This window comes from Perognathus longimembris, chromosome 8, assembly GCF_023159225.1.
Source record: "Perognathus longimembris pacificus isolate PPM17 chromosome 8, ASM2315922v1, whole genome shotgun sequence".
Classification (NCBI taxonomy): Eukaryota; Metazoa; Chordata; class Mammalia; order Rodentia; family Heteromyidae; genus Perognathus; species Perognathus longimembris.
Window position 1 is genome coordinate 46,658,665 of NC_063168.1, and position 22,201 is coordinate 46,680,865.

General features: G+C 40.0%; 1 protein-coding gene and 1 long non-coding RNA gene across 2 annotated transcripts in view; both read right to left on the reverse strand.

The window, feature by feature from the left end:
• Prkce (protein kinase C epsilon) overlaps positions 1-22,201 on the reverse strand; it is a 506,658-nt gene that overhangs the window by 61,037 nt on the left and 423,420 nt on the right. The window lies entirely within an intron of this gene.
• On the reverse strand, positions 1,437-13,729 carry LOC125356485. The gene is made up of 3 exons (XR_007211904.1): positions 12,974-13,729; positions 4,735-4,737; positions 1,437-1,448 (listed from the first exon to the last, which is right to left on the reverse strand). It is a non-coding gene; the product is annotated as an uncharacterized LOC125356485 (long non-coding RNA).

Below are 22,201 nucleotides of genomic sequence, written 5' to 3' on the forward strand. Positions count from 1 at the left end.
TGTTCTCAAAGGTGGTGGTATCCTTTAAAAGAATGTTTGACATAATCTCGGAAACATCTAAATTATAGAAGAACTTATTAGTAGAGAAAGGAAATGAAATGACAAATGAAACTTTCTCTTTTGTGCCTTCTATATTTTCCACATTTCAAAAAAGCCTTTCCCACATTGATCTGATTCTTTAAGATGAGAAAAACTGCCAATCTCATTGCAGAAGTCCATGGTGAAGTCTGAATAAACCTTATCAAAACACAGGACCTGTGAACTTACAGCCTCCTTAAACTTTCAAATCACAGCATCACAGAACTCGAGAGATACAGGAGGAAGGATGGGTTTCCCACACTGCCAATGCTTCCATCTTGGGCCAATCTATCATTTTGCACTGCAGAATGCTCAGTGGCATTCCTGGCCTCCACTCACTTGACCCTAGGAGGGCGTGCGTGCACCAGCTCCCTCATTTCAACAACCCAAATTCTTCCAGATTTGCCAAATCAGGAGGCAAAATCACCACCAAGTGGTTGAGAATTACTGTGCTAAGAAGATATCAAGAGTCACCTATTCTCATCAGGGAGGTGAAGAAAAATGGCCTGTGAATGTCTGCAGCTGAGGTCAGCGTTTTCCCTCCTAAATAAGGCTGCCTCTTAAGAAACACATCTGAGTTGCTACCTATGCTGGGGAACTGATTTCTTCTTGATGTCCCAGAATGTCAGCATCCCTTAGAGCTCTATAAACAAAGGAGGCTCCAGGCTTAACAACTGGACAGCTCTTAACCTCCTGTGGATGCCCACATAGCCTCCTGCCTGTAAACTCCCAGGGGTCCCACCAACTGAAGGCCAGGAGAATCCAAAACCTCCTGGAAGACATTTTCAAAGTCTACATAATTAGAGACATTAATAAGTTTTACCTAAATTCAAGCAACAGGAATTGAGAATGCTGTAGTCAATATTAAGATGTGTAAATAAAAGCAACTAAAGAATTGGGCGGAATGTTCCTTGCTAGCTTCCCTTCAGTGAAAACCTAGTGCTTTGTCTCTCTGTACTTGAAACAATGTGTTTGTAAATCAGGATTGAAAGGTATGATTTCACTTGCTAAGCAGAGATAGTTTTAGGGAAAGAAATTGCTGAAAATCTTGTTATATCCCCTTGCACCAATGCACACCATAGTATAAGTCCAGGCATCATGCTAAATACTAAACCCAACATTAGAAAATAGAGGAATTCGGTAAACATGATTCCGCTCTGCCCTGCCCCCCCCCCCCCCGCCCCCGCCCGGCCACAATCAGGGCCAATAAACCAAACTCAGAACCATGTCTATCAATGTTACACTCACAGGACTTTATTTATGATAAGAGAAAAAAATGTTTTCTTTTCTGCTTTCATTTATAGAGATTAAGGGAGTTCACTTAGCTGGAGTAAAGAATGCTCTAAAACACAGTAATAGTCCAGTTGTTTCTACTGTTTAAGAAAAGTGGGTGGGGAAAACTCTTTTTCCCTTCCTTCACAAAAATAACAGAAGGAAAGCTGCTACTGTAATCAGCAGAGATTGCAGGCATTTCCTGTATTTTTATATCAAGCTGGCTGTTTTTTTTCCATTACATACTCGGTGAACTCCAGTTAGGTCAAAAGCCTGGAGAGAAAAACAGGACCAATTATGCCTCCAAACCCACAAATCTGCCTACTTAGCTCTGCTAATTTTATCATGTTGATTCCATGGTTCTAAGGAGCCACAGCCAGGAAAGCCTCCATGGGCTGTTTGTTCTCCTCCCCCAGAAGCCCCGTACTTCCTTCTCCACTCCTTCCTATCTCATTTTGTCTCCAACATCCCAACTTGGAGTATTTGCTCCATTTGCCACAGGTTGTTTGAACAAGAGGGTCAAATCGAGCTTTCTGGAAGGTTCTCAGGCTCCCAGGCTCCCTGGGGTTGGTGCTTCAGGCTGGCTTTTGAACAGGTCAATTTTGGATTTTAGGGTTACTCATGTCTCTCACTAGAGACCTTCCTTCTTATCCTTTCTCCCCAAGACAGTCTCTTCCCTTGGTCTCATTCAGACTCTTTGCCTTTAATTTAAGCCCATTTCCCTTGCTCTGTCTTCTGTAGTTACAGGAGAAAGATGGAAGCCTCTTTGTTGAAGTCAGTTGTTACAAAATAATCATCAAACAATAAAGTCTCCTCTCTATTTGCTTTGGTTAATTCAAGGCTTTCCATGAAATATGCATGTTTTTGTGTGTGCCCATTCTGAGGTTTGAACTCAAGGCCTGAGTGTTGTCCTTTTGCTCAAGGATAGCACTGTACCACATGAGCCACAGCTCCACTTTCAGTTTTTTGGTCGTTTATTGGTAATAAGAGTCTCACTGACTTTTCCTGCCCCAGCTGACTTTGAACCAAGATCCTCAGTTCTCAGACACCCTGAGTAGCTAGAATTAGTCATGAGCCAAGCCACAGGTACCTGACTGAAATGTGCGTTTTAATGATCCCTTTTACCATCATGCTCAATACCAGCTTATACTACCTTTTATAGTTCAGGCAGTATTTTCATAACTGCCAGGAACTAGATTCATTTCATTCCTTCTGAAAAGCCATGGAAACCTTCTTTATCAATATGAGACAATTAGATGAAAGTGGCTAGACTTTTGGCCAACTTTGGAAAATGTCCTTCGTCACCTTGTTCCACAACCTAAATGCCCTCACTCTTTTGTGGATCAGTTTTCAGGTAGGTGTTCTCCTGCACTGCCTCTCCTACTCCAGGGAAAGAATGACTTCATCATCTTAAACGAGACCACAGAAGAGCCTCTACCTTTGACAATCACCCAGAAGGGTCCCTAAGCAGTGTTCTAGAGTTACTGGGCTCAGTTCTTCATGCTACTTCCCAACATTTTTTTCCTTGTTGTTCATATTAATCCCTTTGTCTTGTGTAATTCTTTCTCACTGTTTCACAGACTATTAGAGCTAGGGTAGATTTTAGAAGGGCAGGGAACAAAAGCCTGGAATAGCTTTACAGGATCAAGAATCACAAATGCTTTTCTAGTGCTTCTGCAATTACCTGAGGTGACCCAACTTTTCAAATACAGACGGACATTCTCTTTCAAACCTGGCTGACTTAGCATCAGTTTTGTAACCGAAAGACAAATATTTAGTGATTACCTACTATATAACCTGACCCCATGTAAAGGTATTTTTAAAGGAATAATAATAAACCATTACTAAGCCCTTTTTTGGTGTTTTTTCAAGCATTACCTCATCTAACAGACACTGTTATCCTGTGAGGTAGATATTAATACTATTCTAGTTTTAAGTGAGCAAACTTAGGGTCAGATAGGAAACAAACTAGCTTAGTAGTCACAAGTGGGGCCAGGATTCTGCAGGTATGTCTGCCTCACAGAACTGCATGTTGACCAGACCACCCCAGAAGGCAGTGTGGGAAGGACAAAGGCTTCTACTCATTCTAGGTCTCATGTAAAATTACTTTCAGAATCCATCATTTCAAAACCTCTCCAAGGCCAGGTGCTGGTGGCTCATGCCTGTAATCCTAGCTACTCAAGCACTCTTGCCACTAGGCCATATTCCCAGCCCCAATCCTAGCTACTCAAAAAGCAGAGACTTGAGTATTGTGGTTTGAAGCTAGTTTAGGCAGAGATGTCTGTGAGACTTTTATCTCCATTTAACAAAAAGACACTCTCCATTTAGCAAAACCAAAGTGGATGTGTGACTAAAGTGGTAGAGTGTCAGCCTTGAGCAAAAAAGCCAAGTGAGAGCACAAGAACCTGATTTCAAGCCCCACTACCAGTACACATACCACACCACACCCCCCTCTCTTCCTCTCTCTCTCTCGCTCCAAAAATTTCCTTTAATGTTATATTATTTTTATACAAAAGTATTTAGTCCCAAAGTAGGGCTATTTAACCACAAGAGATTATTCTCATATAAACCCAGAGATGAATATAAAAACATACAATGTAAAAGCAGTAATTCTCCCTGAGAATTCTCTCCCAAGACATCTATTAGAGGAAAGGCTAAAAACTCATTGGAAAGTATAAACTTTGACATGTTTGCTTTTTTTCTTTTTCTTTTTTTTTTCTTTTCTGGCCAGTCCTGGAGCTTGGACTCAGGGCCTGGGCACTGTCCCTGGCTTCTTCTTGCTCAAGGCTGGCACTCTGCCACTTGAGCCACAGTGCCACTTCTGGCCATTTTCTCTATATGTGGTGCTGGGGAATTGAACCCAGGGCCTCATGTATACGAGGCAAGCACTCTTGCCACTAGGCCATATCCCCAGCCCCTGCTTTTTTTCTTAAGTCAATTTCCTTATGGCAAAATTAAGACAATCTCAACCCACTGGTACCCTCACATGCTTTCTGGGAGAGCTAATCTGGAAGGTTCTATAGTATTTTCCATAATCCATAGGGTTTTATTTTATTTTTTTCTTACCACTTTGCTTCAGATATCAAATCAGGTCCTTAGCTTAAAGATAAAATCTTTTATTTCATGTTCTTCCATATAGGAAATTTGACCTATAACCTATGATTTTCTTTAGTCCAGGCTTACCTTCATCAATACCAAGAGAACACACTGCTATTTGGATTTTCCAAGCATAATGTCTCTCTGTTAACCACAGGTTTTTTTTCCCTTTCCACACATAGCCCCCAAATGCTTTTCATTTGTTATTTTCTCCTTCCCCTAACTTTCATTTCTCCAGCCAGTCTCTGTGAGAGCTCTAGCCTTTCAATAGGCATCTTTCTTTGAAACAACCTTCTTTGTGCATGCTTAGCAAACCTAGGGAAGAGTGGGGACAAACATATGGACCAAGAACCTTCCTGTCAGACAGAGGATGGCTCCTGGCAGTAGTGTTGTCAGTACAGACCAAACCCTGGCACAATTTAGTGTCCCATTTGATTTCAGGTGAGGAAGGACAGAGAGTGGAGGTGCAGTGGGAGAGGGTGGGGAAACACGCACTCATATTATGTAATTGTTCTAAGGTGTCATCCGCAACAGATTACCTCAGTAGCTACCCAATCTCCTTTTGTATTTTTAAATCATTTTGTTTCATTGAAACTAGAATAAAAGCTATCAAGTCATGCCCACCCAGTTGTTTATGACTCAGTCACAAGACGTTTTAGGCAAGACTCTTATGGGTTGTACTTATAAAGAAGCTTATGCTACATGCTCGCTGAGATGTTCTAAAAAGCAACTCTAGGTTAAGTGTAATGGCATGCACCTGTAGTTCCAGCTACTTTATTCATAGCCCCTGTGAGAAGTACTTTGGCTCATCTGTGAAGGAGGGTTCATAGTCCCTAATTTTTCAGGGTGAACAATTTCGTTGGGGATTCAACACTCACAAAAGCAAAATATTTTGAGATTTAATAAACACCATATCACAATTCCATGCTCCCAATTTCCATAAGCCACTGGGCAAAGGTTCTTTTCATCTTTGAAAGAAATGTCACTCCAATCTTCTTGCTCCTGTAAGATCATAAAGCAAGCTCTTTCTTTCTATAACTTTAGGCCTTTGGTGAATAGGAGGTACAATGTCTTAATAGTAAAAAAATTTTGTTTGTTTGTCTTATATTAAAAAGGAAAACAAAGATGAAGAATCATGCATAAAGATAAAAGAAAAGGAGGCAAAGGTGGCAACGTACTCTCTGAACCCCTATCCCTGGGTACTCTCCAGGATGGGTGCTAATTACAGAGGGGAAAGTGGCCGTCTGGTTCCAACCAGGTTCTAACTATAGCTCTGAATTTTGTTCTCATCTAAAACACTGATTTACAATACACACACACACACACACACACCCATGGTAGCTTTGAAGTGAGCAATGATGTACATGGAAATATGATATGTATCTCCTCGAGGGCTGGAGACCATGTTGCATATAAATAGTGTTCTCTTAGGCAACAAAGGGTTCCCTCAGAGAATAAGTTGGGGAACCTGCAGGAAAATAGGGCTCTGGGTTCTTCATACTTACTGGCCTGTTTGTCTATGTGCTTAGTGACTCAAATCTTTAGCCATGATTGACTAGGCAGAAAATCTTTACAGATGCTATGGGTTTTATAATATGTGAATCTTTTGTGCTGACTACATTAAGCTTTTCAGATTCTCCCTGAGTATATGGATCTCACCTACTTCTGAGAAACTTAGAAAGTGTGGAAAGCAGCATCTTCCTGTAGACACACATCTGAGGTAGGGAATAAAAGTCCCAGATGACAGGCTGAACCAAGAAACCTGATTGTGCTTGGGATAGCTGCTGATCTGTGAAACATAACTCCCTGACACCTTACCAAATTAAACATTGCCAGTGCCCAGGACTGGGGCTTGAACTATACTTTGGTCAGGGAGGGATTCTGGTGAGGCACTTTCCAGCAAAGCTCATGTCAGTATATTAGACTTCTTCCTGAATCATAAGAAAACAATAGAACTCTCATAAAGGAACAAAAAGTTAGATTCTACTAGAAGTTTTGCTTGGACTCTGGGAGGCTAATATAGTTTCTAGCCATGTTGGTGAGGTGATGTCCAGCCTTTGGGAAAATCACAGCCTTGACTTAGAAAAATCAAAACAAAGCCCCTGACCACAGGAAACTGAAACAGACACAGAAACTTCCTCATAAGGCAGGCCAAGCTCTGCACATATCCGCCATTCTTGTGAACCAAAGCCAAATATTTGGAGATTCTTCTCTAAGTATCTTTTGCCTGCTTGTCTGGGCCCAAAGGCCCAGGCTGGCAGTTGTTCAGACATTAAAAAATGTCTGGGGAATAAAGGAAAAGGCAATGATTCATTCCCACTAAACTCAAGCTGTAAATCCAGTAAACAAAAAAAAATATATATATATATATATACATATATATGTGAGAAAAATAAGTAAAGGAAAATGAATAACTACTAATATCTAGAATCTTCTTGAGGAGAACATTACAGTGGTTGAAATACAGTGAGGCATCTGGGGTCACCACCTCCATTAGAACTGAGCTGTCCTCCTCTGAGGTTCAGTGCTTTGTGGTGGATTAGGGAAGGGTGCCTGCTGTCACGTTGCCCTCATTGCTTTCATCTCTCAGGAAATGTTGTTTGTTTGGAAGCGGACCCACCCAGGGCTGAGAGGGCACAAGCCAGAAATTAGTGCCATCTTCTTTCCCATGGCCAACTCAGTGGTAGATAATACTCTCTACAGATTTACTCTTATGATTTGGGACTTTTTCTCTGCTAATGTTTAAGTCCTTATATGCAGCCTCTCCCTTCAACGGGTCCAAAGGCTCCCACTGAAGTTTCCTGCTTAAAAAGGGAGATTGAGTCACAGGGAGAATCTCGTTGAGAGGAAGAGATAGGATAAGCTGATATCCATAATAATATCTGAAGAGACCTCCTCAAGGCCAGCCATCTGTAAGTGAAAGGCCACTATCCAATATAGGACTGTTGACTTCCAAGTTTTGCATTTAACTGTAGATTGCAGAAACAACAAGAAAAGAATACAGGTTCATAGTAAGCAACTAAAAAAAAAAATCAGAACTACTGTTGTGTATTTAAGGTAATTATTCCCAAGCTCGATGCAGTGATGGGATTGGAATGTCTAAGTCAGAGACGAGTTCTATAAAATAATTAGGTAGTTCTATTACAGTAATTATAGCATATGACTAATACCTAGTGCTCACTCACAAGCCAAGGCTGACCTACATCTTGAGATGCACTCTCCTTTTTATGCCTCAAAACCTCCTTGTGAGAGTGAATTCTGGACTATATGTCAGAGACTAACACATTTTACTTCTCACATTTTAACAAATTTGAAATTAGATGAATCTTTTAACTACATCAGGCACTTTTTTAAGAGGAAAAAATGAACAGAAAAGGGTGGTGAGAAAGAAACAAACAAGTATAATGCATGGGTAATAATTAAGAATAGAGATTAATGTTAATATACTATTTTCATTAATCCTAACGTAATTAGTACCAGGTAAAAGACACAGATTGTCAGGGTGGATACAAATGAATTGGCAAATAACAACAAAATAATCCCCAAAGACCCAACTATATGTTATTTGTAAGAAACACAAATGAAAACTATAAAGATACATATAAGTTAAAAGTAAACAAATAGAGAAAGAAATACCATAATAATATAAGTGAAAGGAAATTACATAACCAAAGAAAAGAAAGTTGGATTGCCTATTATAATTTCAGAGAAAGTAGACTTAGGATGAAACTGGAGGACATTGTATGAAGTGAAAAAGTCTGATACAGAAAGACTAGTATTGCATGTTCTCTCTCATATGTGGAAGTTAAAAAAAACATTGACTTTAATCTAGAATAATGATTAGGAAAGGCTGGGAAAGGAGTGGCGGGAAACTAGATTTGATTAGCATACTGTATGCATGCAGTAACATATCATACTGAATTCCATTAACATGTACAATTAATACATATTAATAAACTAGAACACAGAATATTACCAGGCATAATGAGGCATCACATAATGATAATGATAAGGAGGTCATTTATTTGATCTCGACATCCTAAATAGGTATACCCCTATTGGTAGTATCAGGGATTTGAACTTAGGACCTCGTGCTTGCTATGTTTGCACTATATCACTGAGTCACACTTCTAGCCCTGTTTTCTCTAGTTGTTTTTAGGATAGGTTTTCACTTTCTGTACCAAAGTGGACCAGAGCCATGGTTTGCCTACTTTTAGAGTTCCTGTCATCATTCGGATCACAAGTATACACATGTAGCTTCCCTCTGTGAGGCCAAATCTCAATGGATTTTTTCTGGGCTGGCCTGGTGCTGTAATCCATCCTGCTGTCAGCCTCCCATGTGGCTTGGGATAACAGGCATCTACCCGTGAGCCCAACTATGAGTTAAGAAGAGGTCTGGGTGTGGATGGCTCACATCTGTAATTATAGCTCTCTTCTGAAGCCTGTGAGACTCTTATCTCAAATACATTACTAAAAAATCCAGAAGTGGACTGTGGTTTCAAGTGGTAGAGTATTAGCTTTGGCAAAAAGCTCAAGGACAGTGCCTAGGTCTTGAGTTCAAGCTGCAGGACTGGCACACAAATAAAAGAAGAGCTCTTGTGAACTTTTTTGCTTGGGCTAGCCTGCAACACTTATCTTCTCATTCTCAGCCTCCCAAGTAGCTAACATAACAAGTGTAAGCCACTGGTGCCTCACTGATATACACACTCTAAATGGATAAACTGCATGGTATATGAATGAGTCTCAACAAACTGTTAGGAAAAGGCTAGCCAAACTGAAAAGTGAAATGAATAAATGCACAGAAAATCAGTATGGCTGTAGCCAACTGGAACACATCTATAAACCAACTTAATCTAATGAGAATTTATAAAATAATCTACCCAACAACACTAGAATATATATTGTTCTTATGCTTACATGAATGTTCATTAAGATACAGTGTATCTTGCACACACACACACACACACACACACACACACACACACACACACATCATTTTACATTTGCTAGTCTAGCACCAGTGGGTAATACCTGTAATCCTACCTACTTAGGAGGCTGAGATCTGAGGATCACAGTTTGAAGACAGCCAGGGCAGGAAAGACTGTATTCACCATAAAGACAAAAGTGGAGTTGTGGCTCAAGTGGCAGAGAGCTAACCTACCACTCAGGGACAGCACACACACACACACACACCCACACACACACACACACACACACACACACACACTTTATATGTAAAAGAATTAAAACTGTCAAAGAAAAAAATGGTAAAGAATTTTCTCAGACTAGAATAGAGTTAAATTAAACATCAATAAGAGAAAAATATCTGCAAATGCCCAGACAAAACACTTCTAAATCACCATGTGTCAAAGAAAGAGACTGAAGGAAGTGGATCTGTGGCTCAAAGTGTTAGAATGCCCTGAGCAGAAGATCCCAAGGACAGTGCCCAGACCCCGAGTTCAAGCCACAGGACTGACAAAAGAAGAAAGAGACTGAAGAAAAACTTTTAAAGTATTTTGAATTGAGTGTAAAAATTCAGCTTATCAAAATTAGCAAAATACAGTGAAAACCATTTATAGGGAGGTTTTATATAGTATAGAGTATAAGTAAGGAAAATTTTAAATCAATAAACTAGGCTTTAAGAAATGAAAGAAATACACAATGGAATTTTATGCATCTATCAGAAAGAAAGACATTGCCCCATTCATAAGGAAATGGAAGGACTTGGAAAAAATTATACTAAGTGAAGTGAGCCAGACCCAAAGAAACATGGACTCTATGGTTTCCCTCATAGGGAATAATTAGCACAGGTTTAGGCTAGTCACAACAGCCCAACAGCTATACCCTTATGAACACATAAGATGATGCTAAGTGAAATGAACTCCATGTTATGGAAATGACTGTTATATCACTGTTGTAATTACTTTCAACATGCCATGTGAAACTGTAGCTTCTTTTCTTGATGATCTTCTTGTATCCCCTTCCTGTGGTTGTCCCCGTGTTATCACTGTATCTCATCTGAGTACCCTGGACACTGTATATACTGGTATTAGAACTAGGAAAGTGAAAGGGAATATCAAAATCGAGAGACAATGGATAAAGAGACAAATGACTCCAAAAGCAATACTTGCAAAACCATTTGGTGTAAACCAATTGAACAACTCCGGTGGGGGAGAGGGGAAGGGGGATGGGGGAGGGGAGAATGAGGGAGGAGGTAACAAATAGTACAAGAAATGTACCCATGGCCTTACATATGAAACTGTAACCCCTCTGTACATCACTTTGACAATAAATAGTAATTATTTTTTAAAAAGAAATGAAAGAAAGAAGATTAATTTAAACCTAAAGCAAGGTTGAGCAAAATTAATGAAATTTAAAACAGGAAAATAATACAGAGATCAATAAAACCAAAAGCTTGTTCTTGGAAAAGATCAGTGATATTAATAAGTCTCTTGTCTGGTAAACTAAGGAAAAAAAAGGAGAGAGAAGGCATAAATTACCAATATTAGAAATGCAAAAGGTACCATGATTTGAGCATATAAACATTAAAATAGTAATAAAGCAACAGAGGGAAGCACAAGAACAAGAGTTCAAGCCCATGTTGTCTTGAGAGTATAAGTAAGACACTACCTACAAGACAGCAATACAAAAGGGACAGGAAGTGTAGTTCAATTGGTAGAACGCCTGCTTAGCAAGCTTGAAGTCTGGAGTTCAGTCAACCCCTCCGCCCCAACCCCTCCCCAAGATCTATAAAGAGTAATAAAGGAATATTAGGAAGAAATCTATGCTCACAAATTTGATAACTAAATGAAGTGGACCAATTCCTTGAGAGACCAACTATCAAGATTTATCACAGGGACAAATAATCCTCTGAATAGGCTCATAAATATTGAATGAATAATCAATAACCTTCCAAGAAAAGGAAGTATAAAACACAGATATTTTCACAGGTAGATTCTGCTGTCCACTTGGAAAAATGATTCTTCACAATCTGTTTAAGAATAAAGGAGAGGTCTGTGGATATAGCCTAGTGGCAAGAGTGCCTGCCTCGGATACACGAGGCCCTAGGTTCGATTCCCCAGCACCACATATACAGAAAAAATGGCCAGAAGCGGCGCTGTGGCTCAAGAGGCAGAGTGCTAGCCTTGAGCGGGAAGAAGCCAGGGACAGTGCTCAGGCCCTGAGTCCAAGGCCCAGGACTGGCCAAAAAAAAAAAAAAAAAGAATAAAGGAGAACGTAAATACTTATTCTATGATGCTAGCATTATCCTAATCTAAAACCAGATGGAGAGATTGTAAAAACAAAAACAGCAAATGCAATGATATATAAACACATGTAAGCTTTACAACCAAGTGGGGCTTATTCTAGCTTGTTCCAACATTTGAAAATCAATGGAATCCTTATGTTAATAGCCTAAAGAAGTAAAACCTAATAATTATATCAATTAGTATAACTATATAAGTGATGCAGAAAAAGCATCTGTGGAAATCTAATAGCCATTCATGACAGAAATTCCCAGTCAACTAGAAATAGAGGGGGAACTTCTTGAACTTGACAGAGAACATCTTCAAAAAGCTAATGTCATACTTTATGGCGAGAATCTGGGATGCTTTCCCACTAAGATCAAGAACAGGACAAGAATGTCCTCTCCCACCAATGCTATTCAACAATGTACTAGATGTCCTAGTTAGTGTGATAAAACAAGAAAGGAAATAAAAAATATATAGACTGAGATGGAATTAATACAATTCTTTCTGTTTGTAGAGAACAGAACTGTACAGAAAATCTGAAATAATGAACCCAAAAATATTCAGAATTGATAACACAGTATAGAAAAGTTACAGTATACATGGTTAATATATAAAGCCAACGAGTGTGTGTATATACTAGCAATATAAAGTTGAAACTTGAAATAAAAAAATTACTATTTTTATAGCACATAAGGAATATCAGGTAAAAACAAGAGATCCATACACTGCATGAACTTAATAATAATAATAATGAATTAATGTCAGTAGATCAATTGCAACAAATATACTACTCTAACATAAGATATGGCATTATACTATTCATTACTATGTCAAATACTTGAGAGAAAAAAAATTGCAAGGAGGAATTTATTTTGGCTCATGGAGCTTTCAGTCCAAGGATGGTCAGGTCCATTGCTTTGGGCCTGAGATGAAACAGAATATAATGGTGGTAGAGGTAGGTGGCAGAGGCTTCTCACATCATGGCACCCAAGAAGAAGAGCTAGAAAGACAGGAAGGGGCTAGAGCAAGAGCAAGACATACCCTACAAAGATGTAACCCCCCCACCCCACCTCCTTCTACCAGATCTCACCTCCTACAGTTCAGCAATCTTCCTTTCTCTATTCAAATACCAAGTCTATCAAGGGATTTAACCAATAATTAGGTCAGAGCCTTCATGCTAATCATCTCTGGAAATATATTCACATCTACATCCATACGTATGCTTTACCAATCTCCTAGGCATCTTTAAATGTAATCAAGTTGGCAATCCAGGTTACCTATCACAGATATTTATAACAGAATAAGTTGGGTGTAACTTATGTCAAGTTTTTGCACTCATAATTTTTCTATAAATCTAGAATTGTTCTAAAATCAAGAGTTTTGAAACATCAAAGCACTGATAAATCTTAACATTAAAACCATGTTCAATTTATTGAAGTATGGCATTTATCCACTCTGCAAATGTGGGAAGTAAGCCTGGAGTTGCGAAGTAACAGTGTAAGACAAGCAGCATACTCAATACTTTTTGTTTTCTCAGAAATTTCTGAAATGGATTCAGAAAATTTTTTCAGAGGAAAATGTACTCAAGTGCTACACTGGTAAATGTCTAATGATGGTTCTTCTGTGTGTGTGTGTGTGTGTGTGTGTGTGTGTGTGTGTGTGTGTGTGTGTGTGTGTAGGGGGTGTTTTCTGAATTCTATCATACAAATATTCCCACAATGACTGACACAGAATTGGGAAGAGATCCATATATTAAGTTTTCCCACTGGGCACCATGGCTTACTTGTCCTAGGCCACAAGAACAGATTGCAAAAGCTCAAAGAATTTTGTGAGCTGGTTGTTAAATGTGAGTAGCTCAAGACTGGCCCTTGGAGGAATATTTATTCTGCAGAAATCAGCAAATGCTACAAATCAAGTTTGGTTTGTTTTGAGAGCTAGTTCATGAGTACACATAATTAAAACACCAGTCTTGACTTCCATTTCTGTCTTTGTCACTAAGAGACTAAGTGACCTTGGACAAATCTCTGCATTTATTTATCTATAAAAGATGGAGTAGGGGGCTGGGAATATGGCCTAGTGGCAAGAGTACTTGCCTCCTATACATGAAGCCCTGGGTTCAATTCCCAAGCACCACAAATATAGAAAATGGCCAGAAGTGGCGATGTGGCTCAAGTGGCAGAGTGCTAGCCTTGAGCAAAAAGAAGCCAGGGAAAGTGCTCAGGCCCTGAGTTCAAGGCCCAGGACTGGCAAAAAAAAAAAAATGGAGTAGCTAAACTCCCACATTTTCTATTGGCTCTGGAATACACTCTCAAGGTCCTCTTACTTGGCCACTTCCTTCTTGGGGGAGGTAACTTTCCTGCCATGTACCCAGACCTTTCTTTGACTTTCTGCAGATTCGCTGGTACATCTCTCCTTGCTTAGTTGCCCTAGAAGTGCTCTGTATTTTCCTTATCATAACTCTAATCTGTTTTATTGTTATTGCTTGTTTCATTGTCTGCCAGCTCCACCCAAACTCAAGTGCCCAAAGGGCAGAGGCTATGTGTTTATTTTCCTTACCAGGCCATCTTGAAGGCAAGTACCTGGCACAGCAAGGCAACCTTAATGCCATTGTTGACCACGTAACTGTCTGCTGAAACCCATGGTGCCACAGGCAACAGATAATTTTTTTAGTCATTTCTCAACAGCCAAGAAATCTTCGAACACGTGATTTTGCATGACTAGATTTCCCAAAAGTGAAAATTTCATCCCTTCTTCTAAGTGAGAGTTGCCACATGGCTGTGGGATTCTCAGCCACAATGGGACCAGAACTTTCCCAGCAAGCATTCCTACCCTCAGTGGTCACAAGGTTGGTTGTGGCCCCGGCAAGGGAGGACTGCTCATCACAGGGATAAATACTTAACCTGGCAGCATTGGAGCCTTATAAAAACCATGTGTCTTGATTTAGAAGGACCATGGATATAGTTCAGAGAGAATGTGTAACTGTTGATTTGATATACAAAGGGCTTACAGTCCAGTAAAGTCTCGCATTCAAAGAAATCATAGAATTGTGGGCCATGGTCTCTAAACCCACTAAGGCTACTTGGCAACTCTTTCTATTAAATTCTGTTACCCTCTAGGGTTTTAGTGAGATAACATTTTTAGAGATCCATTCTGTGGATTCTGTTTGAGGCATTCCTAGACCAGACAATCTTAGAATCACAGAGCTAGATCATCCAATCTGGCCATCATATTGTGTGGGTAAAGAAACGAAAGTTCAGAGAAGAGCAATAGTTTGCCTAAGGCCACCAATGAAGACAGAGATTTATGAGAGTTCTGGCCCAATTTCTAGCCTGGTATTCTTTCTCCAGCAGGAATTAATCAATTGGACACTATGAGTAATAAAAAGGCATGTGGAATGAGGTGGTACACGCCAAAAAGAGGCTGGGGGACAGGTTTATTTAATGAAAATCCATGAGAAAATGTGTCTTGATGGCCAGATATACTTAAGAGAATTCCTCCCCTCCCTAGAGATTTACCCAATAAATTTAAATAGATTGGTCAATAAATCAAGGGCCATTGGACAAAACTATCCATTTATCATAATCTATGGAAACCCTGTAGGATCACTTAACCAACAAATAGTCCCAATACAGTGTAAGAAGTACTATAAAATAATGTAGCAGATGTGATATTAATAGGAGGAAATAATGACTAATTTTGCCGGGAAAGGCCAGAGGAAATGAGCAGAAGCAAAATCTTAAAGGACGAGGAGGAGCTGACAAACCAACAATCAAACAAACTAACACCCTGGTATTCCAGGAAAAGGCATGATATTCTTAACTCAAAGCTCTGCGTGGTGGAAACAGGTTGTGTTGAGATTGTTACAGTTCAACACAGAGAGCATAAGTATACACCAGGGTGTCAAAGGGCAACAGAAGTGACTCAGTGACAGGCAGGGGTCATGTTGTGGTGTAGAAAGAGACCTGTGTGCAAATCCAAATCAGAGTCCGGAAGAGCTGGAGCTTGTGGATGGCACTGCATGGGTTTAGATGTTCCCTTGAAATGATGCAACTTTGTTATAGGCTTCGGATTAATTAGATGACTCAACTCTTTTGCTTTATGAGAATGAATTGGCCAGGAAGGGTGAGAAAGAGACCCAGAGGCAAAGAAAGAGAAGGTGACCACAGAATACCAGCCTGAGAGTGGCAGCCAAGCAAGTACAAGGCCCTGAGTTCAAAGCCTGTGATACTAGTCAAAAGCAAAACAAAATTTAAAAAACCCACCAGCTTTAATCCTTTAGCCTTGTTAGCCCATGACCAAAGAAAGAAACATAGCCAACCAAGTGTGTTCTGTATTGTCCCCACTCATTGCAGTCCTCTCCCTCCCTCCTGTGTCCCCCTCATCTTCTGACCTCACTCTACTCCCTCCCAGTACCACCTGCAGCCCAAGCCATCTCAAAACAGCCAACTGGAAGGCTCACAGCGCCAGCCCCAAACTTTCACACAGGACTCTACTTACCGCAGTAAAGCCACTGATTGTTTGCTAAAACAATTCCCATTTTTAGTAGCTCAATCATTAGCCAACAGCACTGAAGAAACAAATCTTATGACTCAACCTTGGAGAATTCAGTTCCTACAACTAAATACATTTCAGTAATACTTGTTCCAAGATTTCTACTTTCTACAGAACATTGCATACTCATAAAAATAGGAGTCATATGCAGCTATCGAATTCCCTTTCACAGGACAGGTCCGAGCCTGAATGTAGCATTTGTTTGGGGGACTCTACCCAAAAAAGGTGCTTTCCTCAATTTGCCTACTGGTAGGACATAACCATGGTGCAGTTTCTGAGATGGGCAAAGTGACTTAGCTGCATCCTCAGCCAGTGACTTGTAGTGCATTTAGCTCTCATTGCTTCACATGGACTAACTCATTTAATTTTTACAATATCTCTATAGGAGGAGGTAGTATTGCTTGTTTACAGATGCAGAACCTGAGGGTTATGGAAGTTCTTTGCAAAGATCATATATCTAAGTGAGCCCAGGACACAGAATTTGAGTCTAGGGCTGTGGAATTGTATCCTTCAGTAGGATAGTGGGATCTCAGTTCTATGGCAGGCACTAGGAGAGATACAAAAGTAGATCTGATCATTTTTTTCTATAAATGCACATTACTAGTTGGAAAAAAAAAACAATAGTTGATACCATCTAGAGGCAGGGCTATTTTCTCTGCCCATTAAAGTACCAAAAAACAGGAAAATATTTAAGGTAAACAGTTTATTTGAAAGTAAAAGGAAAGCCATGAAAGAAAGTGTGTGTATGTGGAGGGGGGGCAGGGAATTAGCAGACTCCTGGATGGGGAGGGGATTCTCAGTCACTCCAGGAGGGAAAAACCTGGCTTCTTTGTCCTGTCCTCCTAGATATTTGGTCCCTAGTCTTCTTTCTCTTGATTTGATTTGTTAAGCAGTGGGCCTTTCTGGTTGGACCCCTCCCATCCTAGAACACCAGGTAACAGTAGGAGGGCAAAAGTGGTAGGGCTTGCCTTCTGCTTTTACATCTGGTCTAAGGACACATGTTAGCTTGGAATCTGCTGCCCCAGACCCACTAGGAACAAGAAAGGTGATTTGTTTCCCTCCTCCCACCCCCACTGCACCTCCTATCCCCAGCCATGTGAGCCGAGCATCTGTCCCAGCCATCTTTTACTATCCATATCTGGGATCAGATAACTGCTCCTCATTCACTCATTTAGATTTCATCAGGAATCTCCCAGACTTCCTATTTGCTGTGAACCTCTGTGAAGAAGGAATCACCTCTTCTGCCTGGGCTAGCCTGGAACCACAATCTTCCAATCACAGCCTCATATATAGCTTGGGATGACAGGTGAATGACATTGTGCCCAGCTACAGGTTGAGAAGAGGTCAAGTGCTTCTGCAGGCTGGCAAAAAAAGATAATAGCTACTTGTCTTTCAAGTAGCTAAGATTATAGGTCTGAGCCACTAGTGTTATCTTAATTTACCTCTCTAAAAGACCCTATCTTCAAAGAGACTCATATTTTGAGTACCAGGCCTTAGAACCTCAACATATGAATTTGGGTGATAGGGACACAATTAAGCCCATGCATCCTGACTCCACCACCTGGAGGTCTCTGTCCATCCAACTAATTTCCAGGACCTACCAGATACCAAGGACTGCACACAGCAGCTCTGCTGATGTTTATCATGCAGTTAAAAAAGAACAGTCCAGGGAGGTTTTCATTATACTACAGGAAGAAACTACAGTACAAATAGTCTGTTTAACCTTCTCAGGGAGATACAACAAAGACCAGGCCAACCCAGAGTTCAGTTCTAGTTCTCTGACCCCCCAAACTCAATGCTTTCTAAGTACAACTTTGCTTTCAGTACCAAACTGGGACTGGCAGCCAGAGTGACAGAGTGACCTGAGGGTAGCAGTGAAGATGATGGGATCTGGTGAGATCTTGTTTGGTAAGGTGAGAAATACTGTGGGTAACAGTAGCTACGTCATAGGGTTGGTGCTGCTGCTCTGGTCACTGTTGTTATTAACTGATTAACTATTACTGATTTGGATACTGTTGGCTTCTGGATAAAAATAGCAGATTGAATACTCACTACTGTTTTTCTCTCCTTCCTCAAATTACACTCAGAAGAAACACGATTTTAGAAACTAGAAAGCAGAGGGATGAGTCGTCACTGATTTAATAGACCTGAGAAAGATGAATCCTAAGCCAGCCATGGGGAAAGTTAAGAAACTACAAATATATGCTGCAGAATTTCACCCTATATTTCAAAGTTCAAGGGTAAGCACGAAGTTGTCTCTGGAGTTGAGAATTATGTGGAGAGAGAGAAAAAAATCAAGAGTTCAGATTGAAAGGCAGTTATAAATCTAGAGTCCTACATTCACTGTGTATCATTGTTCCCTGCCCAGAAGTTTATTCTCTGAAGAGAAACCGGGTCACTAGACCTGGACCAGGTAACATCAGGGTTCAGTACTGGAAGGAAGAGAATTAAACAAAGACATGGATTCTGGAAGCGGGTCCTCCAGGCCTCTGTAACTTGGCTTCTATGGGGCTGGCTATCAGAACTTCTCCCTTCAGGGAGAACTTTGGAACAGTCTTCTCAGAGCTGTCAAAGCTATTCATGAGGGAAAGACTAAAATATTGAAAGAATTTTCTCTAACTAAGTGGCCAGCCAGATTGGTCTACAGAGTTGATTTGTTCAATAGCCAAATGATAACTTCACAAAGAGAAAATAGAAGAGGGAAAAAAATCAAGGAAATAAGCGACATTCTCCAGAATTGAACGGCATTAACACATCTATCCAGGGTTCAATGCAATAGATAGAACTAGACCTGCATTGTTATTATTTAATTCGAGAATATCAGAGACAGAAAGCGTGAACACATTTCTGTGTTCATACGAAATAGGTTCATATGAAGGATCAAGGATCAAAATGATTTTAGCTTTTTCTTAATAATTATGGTAGAAGTTTGGAGAGAATAGAAACATACGTCTGAATCTGAGGAAAAACACTTTCTAATCTAGAATTCTATGCCCTACTACCCTTCAGCATTTGAAGGTAAAACAGATCTAAAGAGCATACTTCAGCAATTCATTTTCACATTGTTCTCAGAAAATAGTAGCAGGTAATTCAATGAATCAAGAAAAAGGAAGAAGCCAGGCCGGGGGGTGGGGAGTAGGAGGCGGTGGCTCATGTGCATAAGCCTAGAAACTCAGTAAACTGAGGTCCAAGGATCTCAGTTCAAAGCTAGTCTTGAAAGACAAACCACAGAGACCCTTACTAGCTCTGATTAGCCACCAAAGAGCCAGCAGTGGGGTGGCTTAAATGGTAGAGTCCAGGCCTTGAGCTAAAAAGCCAAGTAATAGTATAAGGCTCTGAGTTTAAGCCCCAGTATGGGCACAAAAAAAGAAAATAAAGAGAAATTCTTAAAAAGTTGAAAAAATGAAGAAAATAAGAAGGAAGGAAGGAGAGAGAGAAAGAGAGAAAGAAAGAAAGAAAGAGAGAAAGAGAGAAAGAAAAGAAAGAGGAAGAGAGAGAGAGAAGGGAAGAGAGAGAGAAGGGAAAAGAGAAATGAGATACTGGAAACATGAGAGAGAAATCATGGGAGAGCCAGAAAAGGGGATCCCAGGAGGCCCCTCTGCAGTGGTGTAGAGGGCAGCTCTTCACACATGAGCCACTTAGGAGGTTCCATAGGATTTATTCAAGAATATGAAATTGACAGAATACTAATGATTTCTAACTATCCTAAGGGGTTATGTCTACAATGTGTACAATTGGTGGTTGAATTAATAATAAATACATGGAAAACAAAAAGATAATGATTCATGTTGGGGAAAGCAAACCAAAAGAATGCATGGCAAAGAAATCCTAGTATACTACCAGACCTGGTTCTAAAGAGTAATTTACAGTCATAATAATGTATGCAGTGTGTATTCATCTAAGCCCAATGGCAGCAAACTATACTGAGAGGATAGGAGTTTGGGCAGGGTGTGTTTGTAACCGGCTATAGAGCAAGAGTCATGGATTACAAAATCATCATCTTTCATAATGGAAAGTCAATAGAGAATGCCTAAAATACAAAAATAAAAGCAATAATAAAATAGTATCATTTAGAAAGACAGAGGAGGGCTATCCTAAAATAAAAGAGTTCTAAATGGCTGCTTCTCTGGAAGGGGAATGGGAAAAGGCAGGGTATAAAATGGCTCTTTATTCCTCTAAAGACCTCAGAACTATTTATAAAATGGCACAGAAGCTTTATACTACTTCACTATGTAAACTTGGGCCATATCTATAAAGTTCCATATCTACAAAATGCAAGAGTTGGATTGCAAAATCTTGAAGGCTCTCCTGTCTTGTGTTTTCAGGATTATTGCCAAGGAAGCTGATAGCTTCTCATTAGAAACTCAGCCCATAGATCTTCAGCAATTTATATTAAAAGTATCATTTTCTACAATGAGTGGGGAAAGCTGAGGGTTAAGAACAATGCTCTATGAAGACAATGATGGCCAGGTTCTTTGGTGACTTTCTAGAGGCCATGTCCTACATGTCTGGGAAGGCAAAGGGACTGGATCACAGCATCTGTGTTTCCTTTATTGATGAGGCTCTATACATCTTAGAGCTACTAGTTATGAAGTCAGCTTTAACTAGAAACCTTCCAGTCAGGACATCCCTGACTAGGCCAATGGCAGGAGAGGATTGCTGGATGAAGGCACTCACAACATCCCTCTTTGGCTAGCAGGAAGGCTAGAGCCAGGCTTACATTACAACTTTGTTTGCATTTTCCCAGGGAGATTTGGATTTTTATGGTGAGCACAGCTAAATTTTTGGCCCTCAAGAAGGCTGACTCTGGAAACTACTACCATGGCTCCTTATGAATGTCGAATCAGCCCTGTGTCAATGGCTCATGCCTGTAATCCTAGCTACTCAGAAGGCTGCAATCTGAAGATCCTGGTTCCAGGCAACTCTGGCAGAAAAGTCTGTGACACTCCTATCTCCAATTAACCAGCAAAAAGGCCAGATGTGGAGATGTGGCTCAAACGTCAAAGTGCCAGTCTGAAGCGTAAAGCTAAGGGGCGGCTCACAGTCCCTGAATTCAAGCCCAATACCATACCTCCACCGCCCCCCCCCCCGCCCCCGAAAAAAAAAAAAAAAAAACAGAGAGAATTCTCTGACAGTAGGAAAGGTTTACTTAAAACTTCGCCTTCTGGTAGACAAAGACCAAATTCAGTGCTCAAGATAGCAAATACTAATCTTTAGTCATACTTTATATAAATAAAATGGCTCATTCTCCACATGTGCTCACATTCTCTATACATTCTGACTTCCTTCCAGCAATCATTCTCAACTTCCCCATAGAGCCCACAGAGGAGAGAAGGGAGGTGGTGTGTCTCAACTCCTCAAATGGAGACTAGCCATAAAGGGGTTCCATACTTGCTGAAAATTTCTCAAAAAGGATTCTCTGGAAAACATTAAACTAGCTCTTGGGCAATGAGGTTGATGACCAGTAAACTGACCTCATACCTTTCTTTATTGCTTAAATTTTTGTCTTTTGACTATTACTTTTATTATGTTTTTTTTAAGTTCAATTTTATCAGAAGGAAGGGAAAAAAAGGCTGAGAAGGAATTTATTCTTCTAACATGGAGCCCAAGCTGAACATTCTACCTAAGCATAAGACAGTAATTGAACACATTTTTATCCATTGAGGGCTTTGCCCCCTTGAGCATCCTTTTACCCCTCACATACTCTTACCTGGTAGATTAGTGTGTGCAAAAGAGAGGTCCCCTTTATAATAAGATTTTCAAGAACATACATATATATATAATAAGTATATATAATATATAAGAATATATTATCAAGTACATGTAAGCATGTATTTTCTCAAAGATATATATACATATTATTTTCAATTACATATGTTTGAATATATAGATACGTATATATACCAGTTGCTTGTTAAATATATTTTTGTAAATCATATTCAGTTTTCCAAATA